Raw genomic sequence first — 23,709 nt, 5'->3', positions numbered from 1 at the left:
ACACCACACATTAGTGTTAACAATTCCTTGTTCTCCTTCAAATGAATTAATGTACCTGTCTTTAAGTGCTTTGGTCTGAATATTTGAATCTCTCCAAAATTCTTGTTGAATTTTAATCTACAAAATGATGATGTCAGGACACCGAGCCTTTTGGAAATGATTAGGTCATGAAGGTAGAGGTCACATGATAGGAAGTAGTGTCCTTATAATAGAGTCTCCACATTGCTCTGTAGCCCTTCCATCTTGTGAAGACACAGCAAGAAGTCAGCAGTAAAGATAACCCAGTAAATGATCATCAGCAGAACTTGATCATGCTGGTACCCTCTCTTGAAACTTCCAGCCTCCAAACTGTGTGAAATAAACATCTTATCTGTATAAGCTACTCAGTCTGTGGTATTTTGTCATAGTAGCCGAAATGGAAAAAGACGGGCAATTAGCTGCTTCTGTATTATATTTAATTCTGTCATTTACTTTAAGGTACAAAATTTTTGAAGCAAGTTAAAATAGCACTCTATTTTATGTATCCTAGTGCTTTTGTTAATAATCAGCTTTAATATAGAACGTTAACATACACTCTAGCACAAAATGTTGCAAATTGCCTAAGTGAAGACAGAGGAGTGATCTGGGCACAGGGAATGCTGTTACAAGGAGTGCTAAAATGTGCAGAGATCATCACTTTCTGTGAAGCTATTACTTGAATTTATCTTTTAAGCAGGGTGGATTTTCACCCTGACAGATTTGTTTGGCATGGAAAATATCTATTTTTTAGTAGTACTAAATAAGTCACTGGGTGTTTGCCCTGCTAAAACACAAACAAACAAAACATAAACCCAATGGATCTGAATTACTTTTTTCTTTTAATCTCTGCTTTCATTCAGCTGCAGTTACTTACAATGTAAATCGCTTCATGATGTGTTTTATCATTGCAAGGACACACCTTAATGCCTTCCAGATGTAATATTTAAAGTGCTACTATTATAACCTGAAAATGTTGAAAAGCATGCAGATTAACTCATTCCCTTATACCAAGCGTAAATAAAACATTTTTGGGGAAACAAACAAACCAAAAATTCAGAGAGAACAATTATGGTATTCATTAAATCCTAATTTTCCCTTCTCTTATACATACCATATACACAGATATAAACACTCACTATACAGTGTTTATACAGATATAGACACTCCACTATACGCTTAATAGTGGGAATAAATTAGATCATAAAGATAAATTTAACGAGAGATTAATAATTTATGCTGCTACATATTTGAGTGTTTAGACACCATTGATAGCAAAAGTAAGTAACTACATAATTGAGGAATTGAGGAAGGTAAGCAAAAGACACTGCTTAGTTTATATGATCAGATTTGTATATTTAAACTATTATTCTGGCTTCAGAAGTTAGAATGGAGAAGACTACCAAAAAATGTAATGTTTTGTAGAGACATTTACGTAGTAATTAAACCAAAAATCAAGAACTGTGGCAGTAAAAATGGAGGAAAACTTGTCTGAGACCATTTTTGAGTCAGGGCATATAATTTTCTCTTCATTTGTCATGAGATTCTGACATAGACCGAATCTTGGATAATAGAATAAGGCATTTGGTAGAATATACAATTGAATATGGGGGACACAGATCATTTAAACATAGATTTTAAAACTAGAACCCATGAACTCTCATGACATCCATGAATAAAATTAAGAATACCAAAGTTTCAGCATTTCATTCATTATGTACTTGGGAAACTCACCACCTTAGTTTTAACTGTACCAGTGAATTTGTCAGCCATAGAAATTGCATATGTATTTATATTGCATTTCAGTTGTCACAACTTTGTCCAAATATTATTTAATCTCTTCTAATAATTCTACCCTTTGAAATTACAGTATTTATTAGATGTGCCATTAGATCGTTCTTGGTAGACAATTTCTTTTTTTCTATAAAAAAGAAATACATACATTGCCATATCACAAATGTTTAATATTTCATAACTGCATTGCAATATATTTAGTTCCTTTGAAATCTTAGATACTTTAGATATTTTTTCTTAAATATTAGAAAAACAATTTTCCATGACTTTCCAGTGAACAATGGAATTTTTAGAAATTTTGCTTACAATGGTACAACTATGTATAATATTCTTGCTAGCAGAGGCTGATCTTGACAATAAGACCTACTTGTATATTGGATAGTTCACCAAAAGCTGACAATGATTGGTGATCTTTTTTCTACCTTTACAATTCCACTTAAGGGTGTGGGATTCCTAGGCAACAAGATGTAACAAAATTGTATGTCAGAATCAAAAGCATAAACTTGAAGAAAAGTCTGACAAAAAAAATTAAGATAGAGGAAACAGGAAAGATGGATAGAATGTCTATTGAAAGTATTTTATTTTATTTATTTATTTTTCTTTTTTATTATTGGAGGCTAATTATTTTACAATATTATATTGGTTGGTTTTGCCATGCATTGACATGAATCCGCCCTGGGTGTACATGAGTTCCCCTTGCTGAACCCCCCTCCCACCTCCGTCCTCCCCTTATCCTCCCTCTGGGTCATCCCCGCATACCAGCCCCGAGCATCCTGTAACACACATCGACCCTGAACTGATGATTCATTTCACATGTGATAATATACATGTTTCAATGCCATTCTCCCAAATCATCCCACCCTCACCCTCTCCCAGAGTCCCAAAGACTGTTCTATACATCAGTGTCTCTTTTGCTGTCTCGTATACAGGGTTATTATTTGCATCTTTCTAAATTCCATATATATGCGTTAGTATACTGTACTGGTGTTTTTCTTTCTGGCTTACTTCACTCTGTATATTAGGCTCCAGTTCATCCACCTCATTAGAACTAATTCAAATGCATTCTTTTTAATGGCTGAGTAATACTCCATTGTGTATATGTACCAAAGCTTTCTTATCTATTCGTCTGCAGATGGACATCTAGGTTGCTTCCATGTCCTCACTATTATAAACAGTGTTGCAGTGAACATTGGAGTACATGTGTCTCTTTCAATTCTGGTTTCCTCAGTGTGTATGCCCAGGAGTGCGATTGCTGGATCATATAGCAGTTCTATTTCCAGTTTTTTGAGGAATCTCCATGCTGTTCTCCATAGTGGCTGTACTAGTTTGCATTCCCACAAGCAGTGTAAGAGGGTTCCCTTCTCTCCACACCTTCTCCAGCATTTATTGCATGTAGACTTTTGGATAGCAGCCATTCTGACTGGTGTGAAATGGTATCTCATTGTGGTTTTGATTTGCATTTCTCTGATTATGAGGGATGTTGTTCTTAATGACAGAAGAGGCACAGTTCTGTGAAACAGTTTGAGTCAAGATCAAAATCTCTGATTCTGCGGCAGGTGATGAAAGGGACTGTTGCCAAGAATAAAGTGAGAATTCAAATTGTTAGAATTCCTCATGGTAGCAATAGGTTTGAATGCATCACTGAACTTGAAATCCTCTTTTTATGTGTTTCTGGATTTCTTGTCCGGACCACCCTGTATATCCAGTACAAGAATCACTACTCCGTTGATATCTTTCCGGTGGAAAAAGAATCTTGAGCTCTCAACCTTTGACGTAGTGTCTGCCTATACTTGAATCATAAAACTGAGTCATGAAATGTTCCATGCACCTGCTGTATAGCACATGAAGCTCTGCTCAATATTATGTGGCAGCCTTAGTTGGGAGGGGAGTTTGGGAGAGAATGGATACATGTATATGTATTGCTGAGTCCCTTCACTATTCACCTGAAACTTCACAAAGTTGTTTGTTAAACAGCTATACCCCAATGCAAAATTAAAAAAAAAAAAAAGGTCATGAAAAATGCTCTGTATCGTAGCATCAAAACTGTTGCCAGAATTTGCCCTAGCTCCTATAGGGGTACAAACACTAATGACGCTGGATGTAGGTAGGAGGAAATTTCAATCATTTTGGCACTAAAAGTTCTAAATGTTTACAATGTGCAGGAAAGTAAATTTCAAAGATACTTGGGGATAACACATCAGTGAAAAACAATCAGCCAAGTTTATGACTGGGGAGGATGTTTAAAATTTATTTGATTCTAAAAAGTTTCTGATGCCACAAATAAAAATGTCATGAATGAGTGAGGCAAGAGAATATTATCACTTATTTTTCTTTAGAATTCTTGATATCCCCTAAGTTATAGAAAAGGATTGACCACAAAAATAGATTGCCTTTTGTTCAAAGAATTAGTAAGTTGTATTTAGAGGACCTTGGTACACAAACTAATTCTGACAGTAACCTGTAGTTAGTTGTGTTAAGCCTAATGAGTCAACTGCAAGTCACCTAGAAAGCTGCTGAATCAGGGAGGTCATGATTACTGCTTATTCATTCTTATGTCAGCCTCCATTTAACCCTATAAAAGGGAAGTCTAAAATCTGTTTAATAATAAAGAAAATGTTGCTGTCTAATGATCAAGAGATCTTTTCTTTCTCTTTTCCCAATTAAAAAAAAAAATGTATGTATGTAAGATTCCAAGACCCCTGGATTTGTCTCTTTTATTTTGACTTCCATCTGATGCAGTTTGTTTCTATTTGTGCTAACAAGACTTCCCTGACAAAAGGATTAGTTATCCATTAGAAAGACTAGTCGTATTGTCTATGATCAAGTCTAGGGAAATTATTAGCAAAGAGATAGCAGTAGCCAAGGGGAGGGGAACTCCAGTAGAACCCAGTCAGGCTCCACTGCTGTAACTCTGACAGTGAGGGTTGTGGCCACTGTGACTTGCCCTGAATGTGAGTTCCAGAATCAACTTGCCTAGTTATTCTAGTCCTAGATTTTGTCATGATTCATCTGAGAATCAAGTAGTTGGGAGGGGCTACACATATGTTGAGATAAATCATCAAATATGAAAAGAGAAAGACAAGACGAAACATTGACTAGAGTTTTCAAACAGAAATCCTTCATCTAGGATTTTATTTGCTGTAGTTCATGGAGAGGTGGTCTTTTGCCATAAGAACCTGATGGTTATATTTTTATGGAATTATTAAGAAGGGCTATTGGAATGTTCTATTGCAAAAGGAAATAAACATTTGACTTTAAAAAAAAGTAAGAATGCTTCTCTTCCCCAGAATTTCTTTATAACTATAATCTGTACTATAAACATGGGAAACCATTGCTAAATAGCAAAGTATGGAAAAATCTAAATAGAGCAAAGCTTGAAAAAGTGTGTCTTGAGAAAAATAAAATTATTGTAGGAGATAAGAAGATGATAAATTATTAGAAGGTAAAGAAGTGAAATTTGAAAGTTGTGTTTTCTTGATTGACATGCCGGCATGACTAATGTTTAGTGAATAAGTTGTTTATGCTTCATTTTGCTCTTTTGTTCTCACTCCAACTGAAGATGCAACATACCATATTTGAAAATACTTTATAGTATTTCAAAGATGTTTCCATTCTAATTAATTTCCACAATAATCTAATTATTATTCTTTCAAAAACCTGCAATTAGTTAAGCAAAAACCTGGTTTTGAATCCAGATAAGCATTCTTTTTTTAAATTTTTATTTATTTATTTTTAATTTTTATTTGAGGCTAATTAGTTTACAATATTATATTGGTTGGTTTTGTCATACATGACATGAATCCACCCCAGGTGTACATGAGTTCTCCCTCCCAAACCCCCCTCCCACCTCCCTCTTCCCCTTATCCTCCCTCTGGGTCATCCCCACACACCAGCCCTGAGTATCCTGTAACATGCATTGACCCTGAACTGGTGATTCATTTCACATATGATAATATACATGTTTCAATGCCATTCTCCCAAACTATCCCACCCTCACCCTCTCCCACAGAGTCCCAAAGACTGTTCCATACATTTGTGTCTCTTTTGCTGTCCCGTATACAGGGTTATCATTTGCATCTTTCTAAATTCCATATATATGCGTTAGTATATTGTATTGGTGTTTTTCTTTCTGGCTTACTTCACTCTGTATGATAGGCTCTAGTTTCATCCACCTCATTAGAACTGATTCAAATGCATTCTTTTTAATGGCTGAGTAATACTCCATTGTGTATATGTACCAAAGCTTTCTTATCCATTCGTCTGCAGATGGACATCTAGGTTGCTTCCATGTCCTGGCAATTATAAACGGTGCTGCAGTGAACATTGGAGTACATGTGTCTCTTTCAATTCTGGTTTCCTCGGTGTGTATGCCCAGGAGTGCGATTGCTGGATCATATGGCAGCTCTATTTCCAGTTTTTTGAGGAATCTCCACACTGTTCTCCATAGTGACTGTACTAGTTTGCATTCCCATCAACAGTGTAAGAGGGTTCCCTTCTCTCCACACCCTCTCCAGCATTTATTGCATATAGACTTTTGGATAGCAGCCATTCTGACAGGTGTGAAATGGTATCTCATTGTGGTTTTGATTTGCATTTCTCTGATTATGAGGGATGTTGAGCATTTTTTCATGTGTTTGTTAGCCATCTGTATGTCTTCTTTGGAGAAATGTCTGTTTAGTTCTTTGGCCCATTTTTGGATTGGGTCATTTATTTTTCTGGAATTGAGCTGCAGGAGCTGCTTGTATATTTTGGAGAGTAATCCTTTATCAGTTGTTTCATTTGCTATTATTTTCTCCCATTCTGAAGGCTGTCTTTTCACCTTGCTGATGGTTTCCTTTGCTGTGCAGAAGCTTTTGATTTTAATTAGGTCCCATTTGTTTATTTTTGCTTTTATTTCCAGTATTCTGGGAGGTGGGTCTTGGAGGATCCTGCTGTGATTTATGTTAGAGAGTGTTTTGCCTACGTTCTCCTATAGGAGTTTTATAGTTTCTGGTCTTACATTTAGCTCTCTAATCCATTTTGAGTTTATTTTTGTGTATGGTGTTAGGAAGTGTTCTAGTTTCATTCTTTTACAAGTGGCTGACCAGTTTTCCCAGCACCACTTGTTAAAACACTAGTGAAAGTAATCAAAGAGGACACTAATAGATGGAGAAATATACCGTGTTCATGGATTGGAAGAATAAATATTGTAAAAATAAGTATACTACCCAAAGTAATTTATACATTCAATGCAATTCCTATCAAGCTACCAACGATATTCTTCACAGAACTAGAACAAATAATCTCACAATTTGTATGGAAATACAAAAAGCCTCAAATAGCCAAAGAAATCTTGAGGAAGAAAAATGGAACTGGAGGAATTAACCTGCTGGACTTCAGGCTCTACTACAAAGCCACAGTCATCAAGACAGTATGGTACTGGCATAAAGACAGAAATATAGATCAATGGAACAAAATAGAAACCCAGAGATAAATCCACACACCTATGGACACCTTATCTTTGACAAAGGAGGCAAGAATATAAAATGGAGAAACGACAGTCTCTTTAACAGATAAGCATTCTTAAAAATTAGTTTATTTTCCTTTGCAAGGGAAAAATAGTAGCCAGACATTTTAATTACTCCCTCTCTCATTCATTCATATAACAAATATTTATTGAGCCCTAGCATGAGCCAGACATATTTCTGGTCATTTGGGAAAAACATTAATTAAAAAAAAGTTTGAAGATAGCTGCCTTGTAAAGTTTATATTTTAATGTGAGAGTCATAAATAACAAACATGAAGCATAAGTGACCTGTTTAGTGAAGTAGTTTCAATTGAGAAGCTGAAAAACAGTTGGGGGTGGGAGTCGGGGGTGGAAAATCTGGGATGCACACAGCATTATGGAGATAGCACTGCAGTGGATGTGGGAGTTGGGGTCTCTCTGGCACCTGATATAACCTACAACAGAAACCATCAGTGAGCCCCAGCAACTTTCACTCTAAGAGTGACAAGGTTTTGTGTGTTGGGAAGCAGAGAAGGTTGTTTCTTGGAAATCTTTCTTCTCATTTGATGATAGAGACAGAGGATCTATTAAAAGCCTTATCTCAGTACACAGGCCTGCTCTTGACCCTGTGATGGTGGATGGCTTAGAGCTGTTTTCTATTCAGAGCAATGCTCAGACTCATTTTTTACCTCTGTTACGAGGAAAAGTGACCTTAAATTGAGTGTGCTTTATTGTGACCATTTTTGATGGGGTAGAGGATTCTATTGAAATACTGCTATACCAAGAAAAAGGGCCCCACCTTCACCTGAGCTTCACTTCAGTAATAAAACCTCAGAGTGTCCAGAATACATTTTATAATTTACCATGGTGTTTCGAGGGGTAGGTGAAATACTCTAATTAGACTATAATCTTAATAGCTCAGACTTACACAGGTAATTTCCCTCTATTAAAGAGCCTAGCAGAATATGGCTACTTTCTTTCTTAGTAAACATCCTTAGCCCCTAAAATCATGAGATATTGTATTAGATTCCTAAAGGTGCTATCACACGTGACCACAAGTATGGCATTTTAAAGCAAAAGACATTCCTTTTCTTACAGTTCTGGAGGCCAGATGTCCAAAATCCAGCGTGGTCATCCTCATGCTCTCTCTGGGATCTCCTTTAGTCACTGTCCTGGAATTCTTGGGTTTGTTAACTCATCTCTTCAACCTCAACCTCCACATTCACAGTGGGTTTTCTGCTGTGTGTGTCTGTGTGAAATCCCCATTTGCATCTCTCTTAAAAGCACACTTGTCATGGCATTTGGGATTAACTGGATAATCCAGGATAAACTCTTTCTTTCAGGATTCCTAACCTAGTCTCATTTTTTAGCACATAACATTCACAGGTTCTAAGCATTTGACACTGTGAAAGAACTTCAGTCTAAAATGGACTTGGAAGATATACAATGAAAACTTTTACACATCTGTCCTCAGAAAAACAAAACTTAAGGATGAAAGACTGATTTCCCATGAATGGCTGATATGCAGAAAATTGACAATGTTGGTATTTTCTTAAATAATGGTGAGTTTGTTGGCAGCTGTGCTCATATCAACCTTGGAAATTTTGCTTACACTCTCCAGAGACTTGAGACAGAAATGACCCAGGTCAGAGTGTTCTTGCAAAATGAGCTGAATTAAACTTTCTTTGTCTTCTTGAGGAATTTTCAAAGTTGACCTCCATTAGTTTTTATTTCAACAGGATCTTTCTCCCTTTCACAGTCCTTGACAATAAATACAGCCTACCTCAAAACCTCAGTGTATCCATCTGTAGCTTGCTCCAGGTTGCATGTTCCAACTTCTGATTTCTCTGCCATTCTTGAATAAATTCATATCTTTAAGTTTGCCTCCGTTTACATCTTTACTTAGGTCAACAACATGTATATCTTTGAGAAGCCATTTTTTCTACCCACCAGACATATAATGAGACAAAATAACCTTACTTTATGAAATTTAGGAGATTTTATTGAAAGCATAGTGACCTCCCTGAAAAGAAAGAAGGATATTGTCTTGAAAACTCTGATTTACCAAAACTCACTTAGCCCCAAATTTACTTCTTACACCTTCTCCCTATTCTAGGTCCCTCCCGGCATAGCACAAAGCAGTGGGTATTGAGGAGCTATGCAGTAAAGAAGCTATCACTGTTCCTTTGTCATCTATATTGACTTTGATAGTTTTGCTTTGCCAAAATTTCAAAATCTTTGGAATTAATAATATGTATAAACATATATCTATATGAATGAATATTTCTGTGTGTGTCTGTATGTGTGTCTGTAGTGAAAGAGAGAGATTATGAGAAAGTTCATATTATAAAGGCTGGAAAACTGAGCCTGTAGAACAAAATCTGGCAGCTGTTGTTGTTACAGAATTTCTTCTTCTTCAGGGAAATCTGTTTTGTTTTGAAAACTGATTGGATATCACACTTTCCAGGTGATTTTCTGCACTTAAAGTCAACTGATTGTAGATGTTAAATATATCTAAAAATATCTCATAGCAACATCTGATTTAGTGTTTGAATAAATGGATACTACAGCTTCACCTGTTCGTTTCCAAGGCAAACCATTAAATATTACAGTAATCCAGGCCTATGCCCCTACCAGTAATGCTGAAGAAGCTGAAGTTGAACGGTTCTATGAAGACCTACAAGACCTTTTAGAATGAACACCCACAAAAGATGTCCTTTTCATTATAGGGGACTGGAATGCAAAAGAGGGAAGTCAAGAAACACCTGGAGTAACAGGCAAATTTGGCCTTGGAGCACGGAATGAAGCAGGGCAAAGGCTAATAGAGTTTTGTCAAGAGGACGCACTGGTCATAGCAAACACCCTCTTCCAACAACACAAGAGAAGACTCTACACATGGGCATCACCAGATGGTCAACACCGAAATCGGATTGATTATATTCTTTGCAGCCAAAGATGGAGAAGCTCTATACAGTTAGGAAAAACAAGACCAGGAGCTGACTGTGGCTCAGATCATGAACTTCTTATTGCCAAATTCAGACTGAAATTGAAGAAAGTAGGGAAAACCACTAGACCATTCAGGTATGATCTAAATAAAATCCCTTATGATTATACAGTGGAAGTGAGAAATAGATTTAAGGGACTAGATCTGATAGATAGAGTGCCTGATGAACTCTGGACGGAGGTTCATGACATTGTAAAGGAGACAGGGACCAAGACCATCCCCATGGAAAAGAAATGCAAAAAAGCAAAATGGCTGTCTGAGGAGGCCTTACAAATAGCTGTGAAAAGAAGAGAAGCGAAAAGCAAAGGAGAAAAGGAAAGATATAAGCATCTGAATGCAGAGTTCCAAAGAATAGCAAGGAGAGATAAGAAAGCCTTCCTCAGTGATCAATGTAAAGAAATAGAGGAAAATAACAGAATAGGAAAAACAAGAGATCTCTTCAAGAAAATTAGAGATTCCAAGGGAACATTTCATGCAAAGATGGATGGGCTCGATAAAGGACAGAAATGGTATGGACCTAACAGAAGCAGAAGATATTAAGAAGAGGTGGCAAGAATACACAGAAGAACTCTACAAAAAACATCTTCACAACCAAGATAGTCACGATAACGTGATCACTGACCTAGAGCCAGACATCTTGGAATGTGAAGTCAAGTGGGCCTTAGAAAGCATCACTACAAACAAAGCTAGTGGAGGTGATGGAATTCCAGTTGAGCTATTTCAAGTCTTGAAAGATGATGCTGTGAAAGTGCTGCACTCAATATGCCAGCAGATTTGGAAAACTCAGCAGTGGCCACAGGACTGGAAAAGGTCAGTCTTCATTCCAATCCCAAAGAAAGGCAATGTCAAAGAATGCTCAAACTACCGCAGAACTGCACTCATCTCACACGCTAGTAAAGTCATGCTCAAAATTCTCCAAGCCAGGCTTCAGCAATATGTGAACCGAGAACTCCCAGATGTTCAAGCAGGTTTTAGAAAAGGCAGAGAAACCAGAGATCAAATAGCCAACATCCGCTGGATCATGGAGAAAGCAAGAGAGTTCCAGAAAAACATCTATTTCTGCTTCATTGACTATGCCAAAGCCTTTGACTGTGTGAATCACAATAAACTGTGGGAAATCCTGAAAGAGATGGGAATCCCAGACCACCTGACCTACCTCTTGAGAAACCTGTATGCAGGTCAGGAAGCCACAGTCAGAACTGGACATGGAACAACAGACTGGTTCCAAATAGGAAAAGGAGTACGTCAAGGCTGTATATTGTCACCTTGCTTATTTGACTTCTATGCAGAGTACATCCTGAGGAATGCTGGGCTGGAAGAAGCACAAGCTGGAATCAAGATTGCTGGGAGAAATATCAATAATCTCAGATATGCAGATGACACTACCCTTATGGCAGAAAGTGAAAAGGAACTCAAAAGCCTCTTGATGAAAGTGAAAGAGGAGAGTGAAAAGACTGGCTTGAAGCTCAACATTCAGAAAACAAAGATCATGGCATGTGGTCCCATCACTTCATGGGAAATAGATGGAAAAACAGTGGAAACAGTGTCAGACTTTATTTTTTGGGGCTCCAAAATCACTGCAGATGCTGATTGCAGCCATGAAATTAAAAGATGCTTACTCCTTGGAAGGAAAGTTATGACCAACCTTGATAATATATTGAAAAGCAGAGATATTACTTTGCCAACCAAGGTCCGTCTAGTCAAGGCTATGGTTTTTCCCGTGGTCATGTATGGATGTGAGAGTTGGACTGTGAAGAAAGCTGATCACCGAAGAATTGATGCTTTTGAACTGTGGTGTTGGAGAAGACTCTTGAGAGTCCCTTGTACCACCAGGAGATCCAACCAGTCCATTCTAAAGGAGATCAATCCTGGTGTTCATTGGAAGGACTGATCCTAAAGCTGAAACTGCAATACTTTGGGCACCTCATGCGACGAGTTGACTCACTGGAAAAGACTCTGATGCTGGGAAAGGTTGGGGGCGGGAGGAGAATGGGACGACCGAAAGTGAGATGGCTGGATGGCATCACCGACTCTGTGGACATGAGTTTGAGTGAACTCTGGGAGTTGGTGATGGACAGGGAGGCCTGGCGTGCTGTGATTCATGGGGTCGCGCAGAGTCGGACACGACTGAGCGACTGAACTGAACAGCTTCACCTGGTGGCTCAGTGGTAATGGATCTGCCTGCCAATGCAGGAGACTTTGGTTCAATCCATTGGGCAGGAAGATGCTCTGGAAAAGGAAATGGCAACCCACTCCAATATTCTTCAGTGGGAAATCCCATGGACAGAGTAGCCTGGAAGGCTACAGTCCATGGGGTTGCAAAAGAGTTGGATATGACATAGCTACTAAACAACAATATAGCTTCCCTCCTAAATTGACACGTTAAAAAAAAATTCAAGTAACCACCACATCCATTTTTCTTCGTATGAAGGAAATAAAACAGGCACTTAAAATTATGTCCTATTACTGGAGTGGCTTGACATTGCCTTCTCCATTTAACATGGTAGTCTCCTTCACACTTTTCCTAATCATTAAAAAAAAAAAAAAAAGAAATATGGTAGCATGCTTGTATTAATTATTATGCTTTTCAATTTCATGCTATAGTTTTTGGACTTTTTAAATGCCATTTCTTCTTTTTCCTATTTTAATAACATTATCTAACAAATCAGAGCTTGCTTACTGACATTAGTTAATTAGATGAGTATGTTAGTCTATGTAGAGAAAAAAAGCTAAATTATTTTTATTGCTGTCTGCATGTTTAGTTATACATGCACATAGCTTTAGAGTTTGCCACAACAGAAGACAAAAGAAGAAGCAACTTTCTAAATATTATGAGTGAACTTATTTATTTACAAGACAAATAATTTAAAGGAACTAAGCAGCAGTAATCCTTTTGTGATTCTATGAAAAAATGACAATAATCTCTTAATTTTGAAAGCAATCTATTGCATCTTGTTCTTGCATCTTTATTTTATTCTACTTAGATAAATCGTCATTGGGATTTTGTTGCTTTAAAACATACTTTTCTTGTCTTATAACATTCAGGACTTGCCTGCTGTGTTTGTTCAGCAACCTTTAAACATGCAAAGATATGAGATGCAATCAGGTACCATAATGACTAATTTTAACAATGAACAGTAGGAGGGTTAATAGACAAAAGCATGCCATTATATATAATCAGTAACAGTAGGTACAGTAAGAAAATGGAAAATAGCTTGAGGATAGGTTTATTATAAGCATCATGGCTTGAACAAAGCAGAGGAAAGAATGTAATGTTTTGACTGATGGATTCTCTTTATAAGACACCCATGGAGAGAAAAAAAGCTAAATTAATGTTAATCTTGTCTACAATTTTAGTTATACATGCACATAGCTTTAGAGCTTGCCACAATAGAAAACAAAAGAAGAAGCAACTTTTTAAATGTTGTGAGTGAAATTATTTATTTACAAGACAAATAAATTAGCTATTAATGTCTTTGAAGCAGCCATGTCTGAATAATATTCACCACCAAGAATAATAATTTCCAGGTTATGTTCATCTAAGTTACTCTGAGTTGTCTTTTCATTTGCCTTTTAAGGATAAGAAACTCTTTAAATCTTTAGTGTAAAATTAAATGACTAACATTTCTGAAAATATTTAAGCATTCATTGTACATTTTATTTAATTTTGCCTCAGAAAAAGAAATAACAAAACTTGACCTCTAAGCTTAAAGTTATATGATCGAAGGAAAACATACATGAGGATTTCTCTCACCCGCTGTCACCAGACCCACAGACTGTTCTGATGCCTCACATATATTCCTTTTCATCTATTTAGTCTTCCTCTTAGAGTGGTATTGAAGCCAGCAACTACTTCTCAACTGCTTTCAAAGTTACCCAGGAAAAGTTATAGAAAAATAGAAATAAATAAGCCAAGTTGCTGAGATTTATAGTATCCCTTTTGAGTAGAAACTGTCAGCTTGCTGGTCAGGAAAAAAAAAGATACTTTACCCAGAAATGTTAAAATTCTTCACACTGAAAGGTAAGTGTTAGAAAGAAACTCAGAAATCATCCAACTCAACTATCCCTGGAAACTCAGAGAGGTAAAGAGATTGTCTAAAGCTTCCCAGCTTACTTGTATCAGAACCAGATCTAGAACCCTGGATGGGACTATATAAGGTCTACCTCAGAGTTTGAACTGTGGCCTTCAGATAGATGAATCAGTCAGTTCAGTCACTCAGTCCTGTCCGAATTTTTGCGACCTCATGGACTGCAGCACACCTGTCCATCACCAACTCCCAGGGTTTATTCAAACTCATGTCCATCGAGTTGGTGATGCCATCCAACCATCTCATCCTCTGTTGTCCCCTTCTACTCCCACCTTCAATTTTCCCAGCATCAGGGTCTTATTGAATGAGTCAGTTCTTTACATCAGGTGGCCAAAGTATTGGAGTTTCAGCTTTAGCATCAATCCTTTCAATGAATATTCAGGACTGATTTCCTTTAGGATTGAAGAGTTGAATCTCCTTGCAATCCAAGGGACTCTCAAGAGTCTTCTCCAAGACCACAGTTCAAATGAATTAATTCTTCTGCATTCACTTTTTTTTATAGTCCAACCCTCACATCCATACACGAGTACTGGAAAAACCATAGCTTTGACTAGATGGACCTTTGTTGGCAAAGTAATGTCTCTGCTTTTTAAAAATGCTATCTAGGTTGGTCATAGCTGCAGTCACCATCTGCAGTGATTTTGGAGCCCAACAGAATAAAGTCTGTCACTGTTTCCATGGCTTCCCCACCTATTTGCCATGAAGTGATGGAACCAGATGCCATGATCTTGGTTTTCTGAATGTTGAGTTTTAAGCCAGCTTTTTCACTCTCCTCTTTCACTTTCATCAAGAGGGTCTTTCGTTCTTCTTCACTTTCTGCCATAACAGTGGTGTCATCTGCATATCTCCCGGCAATCTTGATTCCAGCTTGTGCTTCCTCCAACCTAGCATTTCACATGATGTACTCTGCATATAAGTTAAATAAACAGAGTGACAATATACAGCCTTGACATACCCCTTTCCCAATTTGGAACCAGTCTGTTATTCCATGTTCAGTTCTAACTGTTGCTTCTTGACCTGCATATAGATTTCTCAAGAGGCAGGTCAGGTGGTCTGGTATTCCCATCTCTTGAAGAATTTTCCAGAGTTTGTTGTGATCCACACAGCCAAAGACTTTGATGTAGTCTATAAAGCAGAAGTGGATGTTTCTTTGGCACTCTCTTGCTTTTTGAGATCCAGTGGATGTTGGCAATTTGATCTCTGGTTCCTCTGGCTTTTCTAAATCTAGCTTGAATATGTGGAATTTCTTGGTTCATGTACTGCTGAATAAATCTTTCAAGCTAGGCTTCAACAGTACATAGATAAATAGAGATTATAGAGCAAGATCAGGATCTGAACAAAGTTGTCATTCTAAGCTTTGTGATCTACTACAAATGCCTCACAGAGAAACAGCAGAAAAACTGGAGCTATAAAATCCAAAGTGAAAAACAAAAACGAAAAACTCAGTGAAAACAAAGGAAACAGCTGTGTGATATCCAATTCACCTCCTGTGTCTACTGAATATTCTTTTCCCTTGAAATTTATTCTAAAATTATGCTTTCAGAAATTCTGACTAATTGGTATTCTTCCTTCAACATCTCCTAGTCATGAGCCAGGGAGGAAATTATTTAAAACCCTCTGCCTCAATGTTATAACCTATAAAATGGGAGAATTTATCAATTCTATTCAGTTTTTCCAAGGGTCATGTCCTTCTTGCCTTAAGATTGTTCTAAGTTTCTTTAGTGTAAAGAATAAAATATATTTATTTTTATATAAACTAAAATATATTTATTTTATATTTATTTTTTAAAGCAATCCTAATTTCTAAGAAATTTGACAAAACATGTTATTTATTCAGTTCAGTTCAGTCGCTCAGTCCTGTCTGACTCTTTGTGACCCCCATGGACTGTAGCACACCAGGCTTCCCTGCCCATTATCAATTCCCAGAAATTGCTCAAACTCATGTCCATCAAGTCGGTAACACTATCCAACCATCTCATCCTCTGTTGTCCTCTTCTCCTCCTGCGATCAATCTTACCCCGCATCAGGGTCTTTTCCAATGAGTCAGTTGTTTGCATCAGGTGGCCAAAGTATTGGAGTTTCAGCTTCAGCATCAGCCCTTCCAATGAATATTCAGGACTGATCTCCTTTAGGATGGACTGGTTGGATCTCCTTGCTGTCCAAGGGACTCTCAAGAGTCTTCTCCAACACTACAGTTCAAAAGCATCTATTCTTTGGGACTCAGCTTTTTTTAATTATTAGTCATTTTTCAGGCCAATGGAATAGAGATGGCTTACTTAAGATTGGACTTCTCTCATGGCTTAGACAGTAAAGAATTTGCCTTTAGTGCATGAGCCCTTGGAGAAGGAAATGGCAACCCACTCTAGTGTTCCTGCCTGGAGAATCCCAGCGACAGGGTAGCCTGGTTGGCTGCCGTCTATGGGGTCGCACAGAGTCGGACACGACTGAAGTGACCTAGCAGCAGCAGCAGCAGCAGCTTCAGCAGCAGCAGCATGGGCCCTGGGTTCAATCCCTGGATCAGAAAGACCCCTGGAGAAGGGAGTACCCACTCTAGTATTCTTGCCTGAAGAATTCCTTAGAGAGAGGAGCCTGGTGGGCTCCACAGGGTCACACAGAGTCAGACAAGACTGAGCAACTGACACTTATCTATAGCTCTTTATACATTTATGGATTGCTGCTGCTGCTAGGTCGCTTCAGTCGTGTCTGACTCTGTGCGACTCTATAGATGGCAGCCCACCAGGCTCCCCCGTCCCTGGGATTCTCCAGGCAAGAACACTGGAGTGGGTTGCCATTTTCTTCTCCAATGCATGAAAGTGAAAAGTGAAAATGAAGTCATTCAGTCGTGCCCGACTCTTAGCGACCCCATGGACTGCAGCCCACCAGGCTGCTCCGTCCATGGGATTTTCCAGGCAAGAGTACTGGATTGGGTTACCATTGCCTTCTCTGACACTTATGGGTTAAGCCATTTTAATTAGAGTCATATCAGATTTTTTCTTCTGTAGCCTTGATAGCTGTCCTTTTTCACCATATTGTTAAAACAATGGCTATTATTTGCTTATACTTAGTGTGTGATATCGGAGAAGGCAATGGCAAGCCTAGAAAATCCCATGGATGGAGGAGCCTGGTAGGCTGCAGTCCATGGGGTCGCTAAGGGTCGGACACGACAGAGCGACTTCACTTTCACTTTTCACTTTCACACATTGGAGAAGGAAATGGCAACCCACTCCGGTGTTCCTGCCTGGAGAATCCCAGGGACGAGCGAGCCTGGTGGGCTTCCGTCTATGGGGTCACACAGAGTCGGACGCGACTGAAGTGACTTAGTAGCAGTAGCAGCAGTGTGTGATATATGCACTATTCTAAGAATTTATTTCACCCTTAGAATTACCATATGAGTAAATATCACTATTATGCCCATTTTACAGAAGAGAAAACTAATGCTAATATGTTATTTGTCTGTAGTCACATAGCTACAAACTGGAAGTAGCAGAATTTTGTCCAAACTAACCGTGCTTCTCAACCTATTATTTGACATCTATGTTAAGAACATACTGTGGCAGTCTTTAGTTGTTTACCACAGTATACAGTTCATCTTCTTTAATAATAAAACCCTTGACTTTTAAAATTTGAGTTAACAAGCACATAAAGTAAGATGACCCTCTCCCTTCAACCTTGTACATTGTAAGACCCCATGACTCTTCTACCAGGGTGTGGGCTTGTGCTCACTCACTTCAATCATGTCCGACTCTTTGTGACCTTATGGACTGTAGCTCATCAGGCTCCTCTGTACATGGGCTTCTCTAGGCAAGATTACTGAAGTGGGTTGCCAAGTCCTCCTCCAGGGGATCTTCCCAAGCTGGTGATTGAATTCACGTCTTTCTGTGTCTCCTGCATTCCAGGGGGATTCTTTACCCACTGAGTCACCTTAAAGGAAAGCAAATGTAGCATGTGGTCCATTCAAATTTCCCCAGAGAATCGTTAAAATCTACACACCTTTCTCTGACTCACTATCTGAAACTTCATGCAATGACTGGAGCTTTTCTCTCATCTTGGGCCATAAGTAAGGGCCACTTTTTGGGGATGTCAATGTAGAAAGTTAAAAGGAGACAATTATATGAACCCAATCAGTCGCTCAGTCGTGTCCGACTCTCCGCGACCCCATGAATCACAGCACGCCAGGCCTCCCTGTCCATCACCAACTCCCGGAGTACACTCAAACTCATGTCCACAGAGTCGGTGATGCCATCCAGCCATCTCATTCTCCGTCGTCCCCTTCTCCTCCCGCCCCCAACCCTTCCCAGCATCAGAGTCTTTTCCAGTGAGTCAACTCGTCGCATGAGGTGGCCAAAGTATTGCAGTTTCAGCTTTAGCATCAGTCCCTCCAATGAACATCCAGGATTGATCTCCTTTAGAATGGACTGGTTGGATCTCCTTGCAGTATAAGGGACTCTCAAGAGTCTTCTCCAACACCACAGTTCAAAAGCATCGATTCTTCGGCGATCAGCTTTCTTTACAGTCCAACTCTCACAAATATCATCCCTTAATTGCCTATGTGAAGATTCTCTTTTTCGTGAAAGAATTAAAATATTACAAATTAGTTTGCTAATAATTTCATGTATCCATTTCACACCACATAATACGCTCTTAACTGATAGAATATCTTAGATTTGCCTGAATAAAATTAGTTCTGATAAATAATAAATGGACTGCAGATTGGCTTTACAAAGCCTATATACTCTTTTTAAAATCAGATCATTTAACACAAAGTTTTCCATTTTAGTTTCTCCTGGAAAATTATATCTGGAAACCCTGAGATAAGCATGCATTCTACTGCTTATCCCTGAACCACATTCGCAATGTTTTTCATTTACTTACTGTACTGTTATGCTTTGACTGAGTGCACTGAACATCGCTGGGCAGAGACTCCCTCCTTGATAAAACTTGCTTTAAGAGTAGTAAGAGTTTTGTCTAATATAGCTGTTCATGCATAAACACATAAAAAGACCAACAGCATAAGATATATCACAATAGGTGTTACCATGCTATAGGAAGAAATTCATTTATTTTGAAAAGAATCTAAATCAATACTTACAAGCATTGTGATATCTTAGTTCTGAAAAAAGGACAGAAGTAACTGGGACTCCTGAAATAAAATTCAATATGATTAACTACTTCAGGACAAAAGCATAGTTGTTTCTATTCTGTGTGTTCCCAGATATTCTTTAAAATTTATGTTAATTATCTCTGTATTCTGTCATTTAACTACACTTTATGGTAGATGTTGCTAATTTGACAATAGGACCTCTAAGTCCCTGCAAACAGTTTCCATACAGACACACACACACATATATATATATATATATTTACCTAGTGGAAATGAGTGTAGAGACTTTAAAATGTGCAAAGTGCTTTTTACAATCACTTTAGTTAGGGTAAACATAGTGAGTGGTTGGAAGACTATTTATTTCTCATGATAAGAAAATAGTCCCTTAAACATGTATCTTTTTCAGCTGGTTTTAATTTACTCATCTACATGCTACACAAACATTTTCTTCAAATATCATTATCATATAACTTCTGACTTAGAGTGCTGCTACTGCTGCTGCTAAGTTGCTTCAGTCGTGTCCGACTCTGTGAAAACCCATAGATGGCAGTCCACCAGGCTCCCCCATCCCTGGGATTCTCCAGGCAAGAATACTGGAGTGGGTTGCCATTTCCTTCTCCAGTGCATGCATGCATGCTAAGTTGCTTCAGTTGTGTCTGACTGTGCAACCCCATGGATAGCAGCCCACCAGGCTCCTCTGTCTAAGGAATTCTCTAGGCAAGAGTACTGGAATGGGTTGCCATTTCCTTCTCCACCGACCTAGAGTACTTCAGTATAACTGAATCTCAAAAGTGAAGGACTTTTAGTGATTTCTGTTTTCAAGCTAACTCTGGGAAGATTTTTCTTATTTAAATGCATATTAAAGTTAGGAAACATCTCCTCCTTTTGTAACCTGGCAGACTTTCCTGTAACCAACTAACAAGACACATTTTTGGAAAAACCATGTCAATCTTTAGCATAGTTATCTTAATCTTAGAGCTTAAGATCAAAAGAAATAAAGGACTTGAACTGGTTTCAGTTTCAGTCCTAAATTTAATAAAATGCATGTTTTTATAAATATAAATAAGGGAAATAACTTCATATTAAATATGTTGAATTCTCATGAAATAAGAACTCAGCTTTGATATGTTAATAGCATAAATAAGTAGAGATATTGTATTGATAATTGAAGTATGAAATTTCTGTCTAGTACAAGTTTTATCATCAAATAAGATGAAAATATTCTAAAGCCCACTATTTGGGGCAATATATGTTAGATTTTTGTGATAAATCCCAGTCTTCCAGGAAACAGACACACACACACACACAAGAAAAGAAATTGAGAGACCATAAAAATTGAAAAGATAGTTGAGACTTATTTAAAAAAGCCGGGGGGAGAAGAGAAAAATCACTGAGAATATATATAGTTGTAGAGCAAGTGTCAGAAATGCATGGAAAAGAGAGCCACTAATGGTGGGACTATGTTGGCAGCTCATAATATTTTTAAGTTTTTAAACTGTCAAATTTGGGAAATGTATATGTCCAAACAGTGTGAAATGTAAATAAAATTAAAGTCATGAAAATATTTTCAAAAGCATGATTATTATAAGTATAATAAAAAACAGGACATTCCTGTCCATTTAATAGTCAATTTAATTAACTAAAATTATGTATTCCTACCCTTGTATTTATGTTTGGTAACTTTTTGAACATCTGAAAAACATTAAATAGTCCTAATTGAATTTGACATTTTATAAATAGCTATGCTTATAAGTTTACAGATAATTTCTATAATTCTAGCAAAGAGTGCTTACTGATTGCATATAAACTATGGCAATACCTGGAAGAAATCAGAGTAATTTGCTCTCAGTTTAGCTCTTTTTCTACATGCTGTTTCATTAAATGAATACTAACAATAACTCTGTTGAGGTAGGGTCTGTAAGATTAACTCTGTTTCCAAGTTGTAATTGAGACTTACCTGGTCAAATTAGGTCCTGAATCAGGAATAGAACTGGTAAAAGAAATAGAGAGCTTCAATCTTATTTCATAGTCTTCACTTTCCTTACACAATTATACCTATTGAGTGACATTTTCAAGGTCTGTAAAGAACTTGCACTTAGACAACAAGATATTTTTACAAGAAAGAAAGAACAAGGACAAACGTACATAATTTTTTCACTGTCCACTAATTCAGTAGTTCTCAACATCTTCAATTATGGGAACCCCATCATGGCATGAGGACAGATGTTTTGTTAGAGAAAGTATAAATATGTAAAAATCTACTTTTATTCAGTTAAGTTTAGGATAGATTTATGTTTTATGAACTCAGAAAAGTATTTTAGTAAAAGAATAATAAAATATTCAATCTATTATTAAACATATGAGTGTTAGCAGAGTGATAGAAAAATGAAAATATTGTGAAAACACTAATCTCTGCCCTTGTTTGGAACACATAAACAGCACACACAAAGGTAAGTCCAATTAATATTATGTGGTGTGAACTTTACCAGGCTTAGAAGTATGAAGGAGAGTAAAATCCAACCTCCCTTCCTCTCTCTTTCTTTCTTTAAGAAGAAAGATATTTCCCCAAAAATGCATTTGCTCCCATTTGTTACTTTTTAAAATGTTGTAACTTCCTTAAAATAAAATAAGCATTATTCTATTTCTCATTGATTTATTTTCACATATAATTTTTAATTAAAACAGAAGTAGAAAAAATTCAGCTATAATCCTAGCAATCATAGATGAACATTTTATATGTATGCAAATAGAAAAATAGATGGTTGTATAGATACACTAGGTTAGTTCAGTGGCTCAGTCATGTCTGACTCTTTGTGACCCCATGGACTGTAGCCCTCCAGGCTCCTCTTTCCATGGGCTTATCCAGGCAAGAATACTGGAGAGGGTTGACATGTCCTTCTCCAGCATAAATACATAGGCAGATGATAATGAAAACAGGGCCATACATCATGTGACTGCTTTGTCATTTGTTTTTATTCTTATATCATTAAATATTATTGCAAATATAATTTTAAATGGCAACAGTAAGTTATAGTGCATAGTTATGATTTAATCAATAAATGCTTGTGAAAATTCAGGATGTTTCCTTTTTGTTAATCTTTAGAACATATAATGGTCATTATTATAATTAGATATTTGTGCACAAGCATTCTTATTTCTTTAGATTAGAGAAATTTTAGGTAGATTATAGAAAAAACATTGTTTTATACATCATACTTATATTGACATTCTGAAAGTTTTACTATTTTATTTTCTCACTCTGCCACGCAGGACAGTGTTTAACCAAAAACTGATTATAATTCTGTGTGGTATTATCAAGAACTCATTCTTATTAAACATGCTATTGTGGTAACATATCCTCTAAGATGGCCCCTAGTGATTCTCCCCACCCCCCGCCACTAATATTCAGGCAGTTTGATAACTCCTTCCCCTTGAGTTTGTGCATGTGTATGTGTGTATGTATGTGTTTGTGGAATTAAAAACTAACTTGAGAAACCACTACACACCTGTTAGAATGGATCAAATACAAAAGTAAAACTAACTGACTATACCGATTGTTGGTAAGAATTCAAATCAACAGGATCTCACATTCTTTACTGGTGGGAATGCACAATAGTATGGGCATTTTGGAAGACTACGTGTCAATTTCTTATAAATCTAATCATTGCTTTTCCTCATGAACCAGCAATTGTTTCCCTAGGTGTTTACCCAACTGATATGAAAGCTTGTGTTTGCACCAAAAAAAAACCACAAAAAACCCAAAAGCTGCACATGAGTGTTTATAGCAGCTCTGTGTTCTGCTGTTCAGTTGTGAGTGTTCGTAATTTCTAAATTTGGAATCAACAAAGTGAATGTATAAACTAGGTGAGGTATATTCATGCAATGGAGCATTACTCAGCAATGAAAAGAAAGAGCTAAAGATCTGGATAATGTTAAATAAATATTGCCAAGAGAAAGAATCCAGTCTGAAAAGCTACATAATGATTTATTCCAAGTAAACAAAATCTGAGAAAAGATAAAAGAAAAAGTTTATCAAAAAGATGAGAGGTGTTGGAGAGGGTATGGAGAAAAGGGATCCCTCCTGCACTGTTGATGGGTATGCAAATTGATATAGCTACTATGGAGAACAATATGGACATTCATTAAAACACTAAGAATAAAACTACCATATGACCCAGAAATCCCACTACTGGGCAAATATCATGAGGGTACTATAGTTGAA

Source organism: Moschus berezovskii, chromosome 13 (assembly GCF_049115385.1).
Source record: "Moschus berezovskii isolate FMDL1 chromosome 13, NW_MosBer_1.0, whole genome shotgun sequence".
In the NCBI taxonomy this organism is placed as follows: Eukaryota; Metazoa; Chordata; class Mammalia; order Artiodactyla; family Moschidae; genus Moschus; species Moschus berezovskii.
The sequence above is the reverse complement of the archived record's forward strand: the minus strand, read 5'-3'. Positions refer to the sequence as shown.